Consider the following 14,605-nt stretch of genomic DNA (forward strand, 5'->3'; position numbering starts at 1 on the left):
AGGGAAAAAAAAAAAGGCAGTAGGCCGCACAGGTTCACTCATGCCCTGAGCTGTATAATTGATTAGCTACCAGCGCTGGTTGATGCAAGATATTTCCAGTGTAGGTGAAAATTAGGGCAGCGATACTGAGGTGTAACTCATTTGTAACCAAATAACCATGTCACTTTCAAATGCAAATTTCACAGAATTTGTCAGAGGCATCCAGTCTCACATACTGGCCTCATAAAAGATAAAGACACAGACTCTGCCAATTAGCATCAAATCTAATTGGAGTAGCTAAGAGGCAGGAATGACTGCCCGCGAGGGGGTCCAGGTGAGACACAAAGTGACCTTCCCCAGCCTCAGCACTGTGAGCGAAGCCTGGAGAGATTAAGCAGAAGATGGAGCGGGAGAGTAGGCTGCCAAAAGACTAGAGCATGCAGATCACCCGGGCTTGACACGGCTTTGATGTCACAGGGGTGGGCCCTGAGCCTGAACTGGAGGCTGAGATGAAAGAATTCTCACCTCAGAAGAATTTAAATGAGGGAGAAGGGAGTGGGAGGAGGAGGGGCTGTCTGCGAAGTGCCGAGAGTTGGGTGGGCCGTTATTCAGTTCCCGGATCTATTCGGACACCAAGAAAGCAAGTCATGGTAATAATCTTCCTGGGGCCATAAATTGTTTACCACAGTATTTAGAAAACATTAGAGGGCTGGTGAGATGGCTCAGTGGTCTAAAGCGCCTACTTAGAACAAGCTTAGGATAAGCACAGGGACCGTGGTTCAATCCCCCAGCACCACTGGCCAGGCAGCCCTGCCCCCTGGTGGGCTGAGCTGGCCACACACACACACACACACACACACACACACACACAAATAAAAGTTTAAAAAAAGAAAACATTAGAGCTATCAGACATCAGTCACCTATGTAGTGCCACCCAGAGGTAGCTCCAGTTAAGCTCTTTCCTTTTATGTGTGGATTGTGGGTATGTGTAAATGTATGCACAGGGGTGTATTTAGGATCAAAATATTTCTGATACATTCTATTTGTTTTTTCACAAGACATTATCGCTTACATATTTTATCTAGTAACTAAGTGATCACCGATGTAATTTCCCACCAGAGAAACTTACTGGAGTTGTTCCTTCCATGTTTGGAAATGAGGGATACACTCTATCCACATAATATTATAAACGATTTTTTTTCTTTTCTTCCCCCCCCCCCCCGCAACTGGTGATCTAACTCAGGACCTTGCTCGTGTGAGGCAGGTGCTTATGCTGCTGAGCTATCTCCCTGGCCCCATGTTATGGTTTGTGTATAGTTGTTCCCCCAAAGCCTCAAGTAGTCATGGGGTCGCCTCTGGAGTTTGTGATTGTGGATGCTGCACCTCCCTTGGGGCAGGTAATTTGCATTTCATTGTAAGCTGGGAAGAGAAGCTAGCAACTTGAGCTGCTGCTACCCCTCCCTTGAGCTCTTGCTCTTTGCCATGAAAGGCTGCCCTCTGCCTTGTGCTGCTCTGCCTTGGAGCCAGCTGAATATGGACTGAAACCTCCAGTAACTGTGAGCTAAATAAGCCTTTCCTTCCTTCATTTTGAGCATTGGGTATTTGTCCCAGCAATGAGTAAAAAGTAACTGAGACACCCTATCACATAATATTATAAAGGGAAACAGAAAGCAAACATCCATCTTAGTACCCATTGCTCTGCCCTTCAGCATCTTGCATGTCTTATGTCCAGATGCCCATGAGCTTACCTGGGGGACCCAGTCTGGCGAGAGCCACAGGACAGTGCTCGCCACTGTTATGGGTCACTCAGAACAGGAACCAGATCAGCCAGATTGGAATTTGGAAAGCAGTTTATTACTGAGCTCAGGGACCCTGGTCCGCTCTCATTTGGTGGGCTAGCCCAGGAAGCAGGGGAGCTTTTAAAACCTGGAACCACATTCAGTTTGGTAAACAGATTCACTGTCTGACACACAATAATGCTTTTAGGGTCATTGTGACCACTACTCAAACTAAATTTCCTGGGGCTTTTAGTTTCTGGTTATCTTGCACCTGAGTACCTGCAGGCAGCCTTGCACAGCCCAGAGGTTTCAAGAAGTTAAAGCGCATTTAGTTTCCTTTAGTCATCTTTGTAATCTAACTTTGTTTACAGGAATTGGTGAGGGTTACAGGAATTTTATCTTAGGAAACAGCAAGAAACAGCCACTAGTTAGTAAACAACTTAGAACAGTGGTGAGTATACATTTTTACACAACAGAAAACTCGAGATTTACCTTTATAGTCTAAAATGTGAGTTGAAGGGGTTGGAGAGATGGCTCAATGGAATAAGCGCTTCCCTGGCAAGCGCAAGGGCCTGAGTTCAATCCCTGGTTCTGCCAAAATAAAATAAAATGTGAGCTGACCCATTACAGCCATGAGTCTTTCCCCCTGCACTCCTAAGACCAACCAAGGACAGGAGCGACCTGCTGAGCTCAATGGAGGAAGAAGAACCACCAGCAGCACTGAACTTCTGATTTCCCATTACGGAAGCAAAAATAGATTCATTAGCTCCTGCTGCGCGGCAAAGGTATGGAAAGTTCCTAGCACAGCCCTTGGCCCGCCCCAAAACAGCACTCAAAAATATCGCTGGTATTTTTATTGTTATTGTTGAGAGAGAAGGCCCTTTTTCCATGACAGGGTCCCCACAAGGGGCGCTAGTGCTAGACCAGCAGGCCAGGGGAAGATGGGACGCCCAGGAAGCCCTCACCTCACGACCAGGGGAGGGGCGCAGGGCGACCTCCACAGGTGAGTCCGTCTCACACGGCTCAGTCTGGAAGCCTGGAGGTCACAGCGCAGCGCCAACTAAGCACTGTCAGTTCTGTCAGCTCGTCTTAGGGAATCACAAGCAGATTCTGCTTCCCAGGCCCAAAGAGACCAGACCTATGTGGGTTGAAAATGGGAGAAACATGAAGATCTGGCTGCTTTCCTGGGAGCAGACCCTCTGCCAGCTTGAGAGACAGCAGGCACAGGCTTGAGGGCCCCCCTCCTAGGTTGTCATGGTGACCATCAACAATGTCTGTGCGGTGTGACCCCTGCTTTTGACACCAGCCAGGAAGGCACAGAAAGGCCTCTTGCTCCATTGCCCAGGGACATCTATTGGCAAAGGAAAACCAGCACCCCTTGCAACCAAGGCCTGCTGGGGGCCGGTCCTAAGTGCAGCCTAGGAATTGCGCTTGGCATCTTGTACATGTTGCTCCTGATTTTTACAACAACTGTGTGCAAACCACTTCATGCTAATAAGAAAAATTTGGCTAGTAGGAGCCCAGGGGCCTGCATAGGCTGTGCAGGGTTGTAAAATAGTGGAGACAGGTGCTCTTGTTGCCTGTCAGGCTGATGTTGGGTTTTGAGAAATAAACTCTCAGGTGCACGAAACAGGAGATCATTCAAAGCAGCAATTTACATCTGAGGCCAAGCATCCAGCAAGTGTTGCCGAAGAACTATTGGCTCAAGAGGACGGGCAGGTGACTTTTCTGAGAAGTCAGGGGCCCCACCCAATCTTCAATCCTGAGGTAAACCGCCAGCAGTGTGCATCTCAGCTGTGGCCTGTTTGGCTGAGGGGTGGTTGTCAGTAATGATGGACATGCTCAGGGAAACATAGTCGGGACTTCCACAGCTGTGCCATCCCCATGCTTATCATTAACTCTCTGGGTCCCCTGGACTGCTCCCAAACTCTGACCTCAGCCCTGTGAGTCCCCCATTTCCTGCACCCGGGGAAAAGTTGGGGTTCGCCGCACATCCTGCTGCACATCTAACCCAGTTCTGCCTGTTGTCCACATCAGTAAGAGGTCCAGGCCACAGGCTTCAATTAAATTAGAAATTGTAGTTATGAGGCTCCGCACTACCCAGTCCACTTCAGTGCTGTCACCTTTTATCTACGCCCGTGGCTCCACGCTACCTGCTGAAGCTAAGGAGCCTGCGTTGCACTTCATTCCCTGAGTCATGGGCGAAAAACAAGCATGGTGTTCAATCTGCTCATGAGCCAAGAAGAGGCCCAGAGCCCTACAGAAAAACATGGGCCAGGGGAAGCCAAGCAGAAGGGTCAGTCGGGGTCAGAGCCCACTGCAGGCGTCCCCTGCCTGGGGCCACCGGCTGCGCTTCTAGCTGGCCAGGGAGAGCCAGGTGGACAGAGAGGGCACAGCAGCTGGTCCTGTCTCTCATGGGCACGTGGGAGGCAGAGGCAGAGGCCCTGCCCTGCGCCCATTTGCACTGGCCAAGGTGACCTGTGTCCTCTGCAGGAAGAGCAGACCCAGAGGTGCACACCTGGTGACCCTGTGTGACAGCCAATGGCAGGAACGCTGCAGGTTGTTGTTTCACAGCATGCTCTCGTGTTTTTTGTTTTTCTTTTGGTGGAACAGGGGATTGAACTCAGACCCTTGCGCTTGCCAAGGAAGTGCTTATTCTACTGAGCCATCTCCCCGGCCCCAGCATACTCTTGTTTATTCACCCTGCTTTTATATTGGCCCCCATTCTGCTTTCTATGGCTTTTCTTTTTCTTTCTTTCTTTTCTTTTTTCTTTTTTTTTTTTTTTTTTTTTTTTTGTACTGGGAGTAGAACTCACGACCCAACATTTGCTAGGCAAGTGTCCTTTTCTTTTCTTTTTTTATTTTTTGGCGGAAACAGAGATTGAACTCAGACCCTTGTGTTTGCCAGGGAAGCACTTATTCTACTGAGCCATCTCCCAGGCCCCTTTTAAGCCCTTTTATATGAGTCCTTTGGCTCACTTCTAACATAGGCTTCTATGAATCTGAATTTCCTGTGGGTAGTCTATGAAGTGTGTCTCACAATTTGGATAATGTACTTTTTTACTAATTCTAAAAACATTTATGTTCCCATTGATTTTATTTTGACTGTGACTTATTTGGAAAGATGTTCACACTAGGAAATAGAAGGACTTGTGTTGCCTCATTGCTATATTTGTTTTAAGTGTCTAATTGATTCCACCTGTAGTAATAGAAAACATCTCACTCATAGCAAGCACTTTAAATTTTGCATATTCCTTATTAATGACAATCTAGAGTGATTTTTTTTTTTTTTTTTTTTGGTGGAACCGGGGCTTGAATTCAGACCCTTGTACTTGCCAGGCAAGCGCTTATTCTACTGAGCTATCTCCCGGACCCCAGTGGTGCATTTTTTAAAAAGTATAACCTGGAAGAATTTTTATTTTTAATTACTGAGCATTTGATTTTAATGTGTCCACTAAGTAAATATTTGTATTTCTGATGTTTGGATTAGCTAAGCCTAAGATTTTATTATTTGATTAATTACTAAGAAATAATTCACTTTAATAGGGAATCTTCCCATTTATCTTCCTAGTTCTCTCTCTCTCTCTCTCTCTCTCTCTCTCTCTCTCTCTCTCTCTCTCTCTCATCTATCTATTTTTCAGTGGAATTATGCTTTGTCAGTCTGTTGACGGCTGCATTCCTGTGCTGGCCAAACTGGGTGAGAATTTAAAATGGTCAGACATCTCCCTCTAGAGTCAAACACGCGCAGCGCAGCTTTCCCTTTTGACCCCGGATCATCCCTGATCCGAGGCTTCGGGGGTCCTCAGCGTCTAAGTGTGTTTTCATCTTAATTTTAAAAATGAGGAGCACGAGCCCGACCTGAACCTGCCCTGAGACCACGGCTCTGTCTCATTCCGCCACCTTCTTCCGGTGTGGCTCTGGCTGGGTTTTCTTCGCTATTACTTATTAGGAGAGGTTTGCGCGGGGGCGTTTAGGTTCTTCCAGGGCTGGCTGGGACGGCAGTTCATGCGGGGGAGATCTGGGCCGATACCTGAGGAAGGGGCAGCCGGTCTTCTCCTCTGTGTGGCCAGGCTGGAAGGCGGAGCAGCCAGGAGGTGAGCGGGCCCTCAGGAAAGGTTTCTTACCCTAGAGTTAACAGGTCCGGCACCCACCCAGGACAGAAGCCTTCCTTGCTGAAAAGGGGCTGGCACAGGGGCGGAGAGGGGGGAGGGGAGTCTGCAGCCTTGGAGAGACCCTCCCCCTTTCAGTCCAAGATTCAGGTTCCACTGAGGGCTGGGACCACATGTGCCCGAGCCAGCCAGGGCTCTCCCCACACACACTCCAGGCATGCCCCTCAACAACCTGCAGAAGTGGTTCTGCAGGTGTTTGCAGGGGTCCCAAACCCTGAGTGCCCACTTGGGGAACCCGCCCTATCCTGGGAGGCCCAGGCTCACCCAGGGGTTGCAGAGGAGAACTAGCAGGTGGGGAGACCTGGCTCATGGGGCTCCCTCGACTGCCTGGAGCCCAGACTACACGCATATCTCTGAAACCTGAAGCACACATCCGACTCTGAACCCAACCGAAGGGGCAGAGGGCAGCAGCATGATCTCTGGGTATCAGCTTCACTAGGGATTAAGAGACTGCAGCCCAGGGTGAGTGAGGCCCCACACATTTTCGGGGATAAGCCATCTAGTGTGATATAGAATGGAGCCCTGAAAACACAAGCAAGCCCTGTGCAGTGGCAGACACCTTTAAAACCAGCAACTTGGGAGACTGAGGCAGGAAGGTTCAGAGTCTAGGTTAGTTTAGGATACACAGCCAGTTCCAATCCTAAACCAGGCAGGATGAATCAGGGAGATCTTCTCTTAAAAGGGGGGTGGGCTGCAGAGGTCTCTCGGTTCTATCTGTAGCACCTAGAGAGAGAGAGAGAGAGAGAGAGAGAGAGAGAGAGAGAGAGAGGTGACTTAGAATTTATATTGAGCTTGAGAAACTGCAAGAGTGGCTATTAAGTATTCTTATCACAAAATGATGCCAGGTAAGGTGTGTGCTCCATCACCTCGGTTCACGGTGCAGTTTTATTTCTGCTAGGATGGGCTGGGCCCCACCCACTTCTTTCCTAGCCATGCTAAAGATCACAGTAGCTACCAGAATAACCCCCTGGAAACCGTCACCAGGCTGGCAGCGGAGGCCCTCTCAGTGGCTTCCCCCCACTGTGCGGTCCTCCTGCATGTCCCTTTCCCGCCAACTGTGAATCCTGTGACCTTTCCATGCCCTTTCACCTCAGTGGATTCCACACAGGCTCACACTGCGGCTCTTAGGCTGCCTTTCCTGTCTGCATGGGGGCAGCACACATCATGACCCTGCACTCCAGAGGCTGAGGCAGGAGGACTCCAGGGTCAAAGCCAACCAGAACTGACATGAGAAGATCCTGACTCAAAGAAGCTATAGTCCCAAGAATAAATATGACAGGGTGTCGTGGATTGGGCTTTTGCAAGGGGAACAATGCAATACAGGACACATTTTATAAGACTGTTTTATAGTGAATCATGTACAAAGAGTGCAGGAAATCTGCCCACATACTAAAAACCACAGACTCCAGCTGAGGGCCTGGATCCTAATATCCTGCATGAGCCCAGCTGAACACCTAGAGCTCATAACAGTACACCTCACAAGTCTAATTGGAGGCCTCAAGCCGCCCCACAGCAAAATCTCATGCAGGCCCATTTCACGGATCGGCTCTGGAAAGGCCCAAAGACCAGTGGTGGAAGCCAGAAAGTCTGTGCCAGTGGGATGAAGGATCTGTGCCAGCAGGCTGAGGGGTCTGCACTCGAGCCAGGAAGCAATGCTCAAGGTAAGAACCAGAGCCCCCCTAAAGGTACCACAGCCATCGTCAGCAACAGTGAGGTCCCGAGCTCCTCCAACAATGAGAACAGCTGAGTTCCCATCAGGCAAGCCAACACAACAAGATTCTCCAGGAGGCTGGAGCCAGGAAGCAAAGCTCAAAATAAGGACCAGAGCTCCCCCATGGTAACCTGTAGCCATTCTCAGTGACGACAAGGTCCCAAGCTCCCCACCCCCAGGAAAGCCAGCATGACAAGGTCACCCAACAGAATAGCCCAGGAGAACCAGCAGCTTCCAACAGCTTCTATAAACTGTTTCCCTAACAGCCTCTCCTTCCCTCTCCCGTTCTTTCTCTTCTGCTGCTGACAGCAGACCTTGCCCGCGTCCCCCACAACCAGCACCACGCTACTTCAGTTCAGTTGAGTGTAACAAGTTAACCACTAGTTGGCATCCACCACGCAAGATTTCCCTCAGATAAGGGAGAGGGGTGGACATCAATGTAGAGGGAAGCTGCTGGCAGATTAAGGGAACAGGGATGGGTGCAGCGAAGAGAGGAAGATGGGGAATGTGGATGAGCCAAGCCACACTGCCTGCCTGTGCAGCAGCTTCCAGTGAAGCCTACTATTTTGTGTATTAATATTTGCTGCCTAGTAGAATTTTTAAAAAGCCACGAGTATGACAAGATCCTTTGGCAGCTCTTTTCCAGCTGGAACCATGGAGGGTGTTAGAAGGGAAGAAAAAGAAGACTCCTGCTGTGCCAGAAACCCTTACAAAAAAGCGAAGACATTTTGCAGAGCTGAAGACAAAGCGCCTGAGAAAGAAGTTTGCCCAGAAGAAGCTTCACAAGGTAAGGAGGAAGCTCATCTATGAAAAAGCCAGGCACTGTCATAAGGAGTACAGACAGATGTACAGAACTGAGATCTGAATGGCTAGGACAATGAGAAAAGCTGGTGACTTCTATGTCCCTGCAGAGCCCAAACTGGCATTTGTCATCTGGATCAGGGGTATCTATGGTGTGAGCCCAAAGGTCTGCAAAGTGTTGCAGCTTCTTCGCCTTCACCCAATCTTCAATGGTACTTTCATTCTGCTCAACAAGGCTTCAATTAACATGCTGAGAATTGTGGAGCCATACATTGCATGGGGTACCCAAAGCTGAAGTCAGTGAATGAACTAATATACAAGCGTGGCTATGGTAAAATCAGTAAGAAGCAAATTGTCTTAACAGATAATTCATTGATTGCTCAGTCTCTTGGTAAATATGGAATTATCTGCATGGGGGATCTGATTCATGAGATCTACACTGTTGGAAAACGCTTCAAAGAGGCAAATAACTTCCTGTGGCCGTTCAAGTTATCATCTCCATGAGGTGGAATGAAGAAAATAACCACCCACATTGTGGAAGGTAAGAATGCTGGAAACAGGGAAGAGCAGGTCAGCAGGTTTATTAGAAGGATGAACTAAGGTATCTACCCTGGTGTTTTTATGATTTGGTCAGTTAATAAAGTATCTGCTTCCAAATTAAAAAAAAACAAAAAACAAAAAACAAAACAGAGAACCTTTGGCAGAAATGTCACTTTAGAACCCTAGTTTTAAAAGGGGGGGGCAGGGAGATGGTTCAGTGGAATAAGCGCTTCTCTGGCAAGCACAAGGGCCTGAGTTCAATCCCTGATTCCACAAAAAAAAAAAAAAGAAAGAAAGAAAGAACCCTAGTTTAAAGTAATACATTTGAATGTCATGAAAAGATCAAGCATTGTTGCTGTTAAACAGCAGAACTCCTGTATACACAGGTGGAGGAGCCATGTCACCTGTGAGGACAGTCGTGGTGACCTGCAGTGCATCCCCCAGGTGCTGCCAGACAGGGCCCCATGGTCCCAGAGGGACCAGGTGTCCACCCAGATGCTCTGCACGGGGCACAGGCAGCAGCACTGTTGGGTAGGTGTGGCCTCTCAGTTGAGGGCCTCTGAGGGCTCAGCCTGTTCATCAAAGGAAAAACCATCGGTCTTTACACTGCATCTCAAAACTCTCAGGCCACAGGAAACTGGGGTGTGTGCTGCACCGGCTGGGCACTACTACTGATTCCTGTAAATGCACATAGGTATCCAGGCAGGGGCCCAAGTTGTGCAGCCCCTCCTCACCCCAAAATGTAAACCGTTGTTCCTGCCACTGGGACTCCCCCTTTCCCTTTCCTAGAGGTTTCTCCCTGCCCTGTGTGTGCCTGGACCTGGCTGGAGGAGGCTAGCTAATCCTTCCTGGGATTATCCAACAGCCAGCTAGCACTTTACTCACAGGGATGCCGCTTCCATTTGTGTAGCACTGGGCTTTCAGATCCATTATCTCATCTGATCCTCACCCACAGGGGCTACCCCTGAGATGGGCATTAGCACTGCCGTTTTAGAAAGGAAACAAATGAGAAAAGCAGAAAATGGGTTTCTACCAGGCTAGTTGGACCGGAGGCAGTCTCAAAGCTGCTGCTGAAAGTCTTTGGGGAACTTGCTAGATTGATGGTTGTTTTGTTGTAGACAGCTGAATTAGATAGAAATATTACAGGCAGTCAGACAAGGCCAGGCCCTCAAGGAAAATATAGAAGACAAGGTGACTTTGAAACTTGGAAGAGACAGACACTCCCATATGGGCCACACTTCAAGGCAAAAGAAGAAACACAGCTACATACTTCCCTAGGGACTGATACTGTAAGTAGGTATCAATCACCTTGAAAGAGCCCAGATGAGTCAACAGGAGGAGGCCCTGTCCCATTTCATGCCCCCTTGCTACGTGACTCGCTTCCCTATTTGGTACTGGATTTAATCAATTTGACCTGAGCAATGGTGCTTATAATCTCATTAGTTGACCATAGTCTTGTCCCACCTCATGCCCACCTATGTGAGTTCCCATGTTCTCCACCACCTTACACCCACCTCACTGCATGGTTTTCCTCTCTAAAAGTCCCTGGAAGAGACAGCTTCCCGGGGGCCACCTGTTCGGGCCCCCCTCCTGTCCCTCTCTCAGACAGGAGCACTCTTTCCCTCACTAAATATATTCTGCTCATAACCTCCATTTGTTCCTAAAATTCATTCTTCGGTTTTAGAGAACATGAACTCATCCCAGGTACTTTTTAGGTTGGGAGATCATTCTTCCCCTATGTCATTTGGAGGTCAGTCACCTGACATAATTTTTTGCATCCTGTATCAGTTTTACTTTTGGTTTGGTTTGGTTTTGAGACAGGATCTCGCTATGCAGTTCAGACTGGTCTTGAACTGACTATGTAGCCCAGACTGGCCACAAACTCAAGCAGATCCTCCTGCTTCAGCTTCCTGGTACTAGGATGATGGGCTTGTGCACCATGCCTAGCTCAGAACTTGCCAGCAGCTGCCTCCTCCTGGGTGCAGCTGGCGTCTCAGCTTAACATCCCAGCCCCACCACCACCAACACCACCACCCAGTGAGGTCCCAGCTGCCTCCAGGTGTTCAGATCCGGAAGGCACTGGAGCTGCGTGCCGATAGAAACTGAGCAGGCGGCTGCTGCAGGTGGCCAACCCTGGTGACAGCAGAGGGAGCTACTGCGTCGGCAGCAGCTGGTCCCTACTTCCCACACCAGGAGGACTAAAGTCCTGGTTCACCTTTCCGAAGAGCCACTGAGGAGGATCGTGTAGGGTGACCTGCTTCTGAGAGACCAGCAAGCCAGTCACCCCCACACTCTGGGAGGCTGAGGTAGCAACAGTCCCACCCCAGTCTGGGCAACTTAGCAATTTAGTGAGACCCTGTTATGTTAAATAAAACATAAAAATAAACAAACAGTAAGGTATAACTCAGTGTGCAGACCCCGGGTTTAATCTGAAGTCAATATACACACGCACATAAAGGAAAAAAGCCACATGCGTGGTGGCCATGCCTGTAATCCCAGCACGCCGCAGGCTAAGGCAGGTGGCTCACTGCGGGCCCGAGTTCAACCTGAACTGCACAGCAAGACGCTGCCTCCAAATAAACGAATGCATAGGAAAGGACCGGAGACCAGAGTAGCCCACTCCTGAGCCCTTAATCTACTAGTCTCTAACAACGCAACTTGGGTTTTCCTGAGAAGAAGATGGGAATTAAAAGCCGTTCTGGACGACAATCCTGTTTCCCCTGGGCCTTCAGAAGTGACTCAAGCAGAGCACACCTGACCTTCGTTCTGTGCCTTTGTTAAAGCGCTTCCAGCCAGCGCTGGAGAACCGCTCTGTTTAATTCAGTAGGGAGTGGAAAAGCTGGCCAAACAAGGTCGAGTAGCCCTGATTTTATGTAATCTCATCTCCGTTGAGTTGAAGACTCCACTCCGGCTTTACTCCTGAGCGCGGTTCTCATGGTCACTGCTGATTTGTGTGTCTCTAAGATCCGGGCCTGCTGTCCTGCAGAGCCGCTGGTTGAACCCAGAACCTGAGCGCTGACCTCCGTCCCCAGCCCATGATTATACTGAGACAGGATCTTGCCAAACTGCCCAAGTACTCAGACCAGGCTCGAACTCGCGCTCCTCCTGTCTCAGCCTCCCAGCCCCCGGAGATTACTGTGTGCAGCCCCGAGGCTCCATGGGGCGAGGAAGGCAGAGTGCGCCTCGCAGTCAGCCCCTCAAGGCGGCTTTCCCGAGACCCCGCCGAGCCCCGGAGCCAGGAGGTTCAGCTGAGGACTCCGCCTGCAGCCGCCTCCCTGCCCGGAATGGCAAGCAGCTGGGCCACCCACCCTGTGGGGGCGGGGAGCGGCTCCCCAGCCCCGGGCAGGGGCAGGGACCGGAGCCCGCAGCGGCCGGCCCACCCGCCTGTGCCTGGAATACGGATGACAGAAGCGCTGACCCCGAAGGGCAGTCACGGCTCCACTCCACTCAGCTGTATTCTGAGGTGTTCCAGGGCAGTGCCACCCACCGAGCACAGCCGTTGTCACTTGAGAAGCCACTCAGACCTTGTCACTCAAACTTCTCTATTATTGTCCCCCTCCCCCTTCTCTCCCCTTCCTCCGCCTCCTTCTGTTTCTGCTTCTTTCCCTCCTTGTACTTGGGGTTGAACCCAAGGCCTGTGCCTGCGCTGTATCACCAGCCCTTTAAAGTTAGTACGTTGGCCTGGAGAGATGGCTCAGTGGTCTAAAGCACCTACTTGGAACAAGCTTGGCAAAGCACAGGGACCGCGGTTCGATCCCCCAGCACCACATGCCAGCCAGCCCCGCCCCCTGGTGGGCTGAGCTGGCCACACACATACACACACTAAATAAAAATGTAATAAATAAATAACTTTAAAAAAAATAAAAAAAAAAAATAAAGTTAGTACGTTGTAAATTGAGAAGCTTTAAGATCTTGCCAGGCTTCAATGTGAATTTCCTGCCTCAGCCAACTGAAGCACTAGGATCACAGATATGCTTCCCCGTGCAGGGCTTCTCTTTAAAAAAAATTATTTTATAAAGGGTACCACTAAGCAGCTGGGACTCACACTGACCATCTTGTCTCAGCTTCCCCAGTGCTGGGATTACAAGTGTGTGCCACCAGGCCCAGTTTTAGAGGCCAGCAGGGCACACTTGGGGTTCCAGGTGTTGCAGGCAGCCTGAGTTAGATAGAAATATTATACGTAGTTAGACAGGGACAGGCCCTCAAAGGGGATGACAAAGACCAGACACCTTACTGGGGAGATGCTCCTGGTGTGAGCCAGACCTAAAGATCAAACAGATACTGACCTCCCTAAAGTTGGCATTGAGGATTGCTCATTAGTCAGGAGGAATCAATGAAGGCCACCAGATAAGATTGCCCACTTGCTACGTGACTCGCTACCCCATTTGGTCCTAGGCCTAATAAATTTTACCTGGGCAATGGTGCTTGTAATCCCATTGGTTGACCATAGTTTTGTCCCACCCTGTATCTGCCTAAGCGGGACCCCTTTGTCTCTACCTTAGCCCCGCATGGTTTTGTCCTATAAAATAACCTGAAGGAGACAGCTTCCTGGGCAACCCGCTCGGGACCCCCTTCTTGTCCCTCTCCGACAGAAGCTTTCCTTTCCAATAAAGTTTTACCTTCAGCCTCTGTTTGTTCCTAAAATTAATTCTTCGGTTTTAGAGAACACCAACTCATTCAGGCCAGGTTGGAAATTTCACGTCCCTATATCACAGGGACCAGTATGATATGAGGTACTGGGCATCGAACCGGGGTCCTTTTGACACGGGGGAGAAAATGATCTCCCAACCTAAAAGGTACCTGGGACGAGTTCGTGTTCTCTAAAACTGAAGAATGAATTTAGGAACAAATGGAGGTTGTGAGCAGAATGTATTTATTGGGGGAAAGAAAGCTCCTGTCTGAGTGAGGGACAGCAAGAAGCCTCCACTCCAAGAGTGGGTGGTCCCCAGAAAGTTGTCTTTTCCAGGAACCTTTATAGAGGAAAACCATGTGGTAAGGAGAGTCTAAGGCAGTGGAGAAGACATGGGAACTCATTTAGGTGGGCATGAGGTAGTACAAAGCTATGGTCAACCAACAAGATTACAAGCACCATTGCTCAGGTCAAATTGATTAAATCCAGCACCAAATAGGGGAGCGAGTCACATAGCAAGTTGGCATGAATACGGGACGGGTCTCCTCCTGTTGGGGGTTGGGCTAGTGACTCATCTGGGCTCTTTCAAGGTGAATGATACCTATTTAGAATATCAATCCCTGATGCCCATCCCTAGGGAACTATGTACCTGTTTCCTCTTTTGTCTTGAGGTGTGGCCCATATGGGAGTGTCTGCTCCATCCAAGTTGCAAGGTCACCTTGTCTTCCATCTAGTCTCCTTGAGGGCCTGGCCCTCTCCAACTGCCTATAATATTTCTTTCTAATTCAGCTGCCTGCAACATTTGCTCTTGTCAGGCAGACGCTTAGACGGCTGAGTTATCTCCCTTGTCCCCTGGTTTCTTCTGACTCCTGGAAACAGCAGATATTTTTTTTTTCCAGAACAGTGTTTGAGTTTCGAAGAAGTCTCCTGTTAGCATGGGTGCAACTCCACATACACCCTTACCCAAAAGACATCTACCTCACTGTTATATAAACAA

The sequence above is a fragment of the Octodon degus genome, unplaced genomic scaffold, assembly GCF_000260255.1.
Source record: "Octodon degus isolate 3935 unplaced genomic scaffold, OctDeg1.0 scaffold00204, whole genome shotgun sequence".
Lineage (NCBI taxonomy): Eukaryota > Metazoa > Chordata > Mammalia > Rodentia > Octodontidae > Octodon > Octodon degus.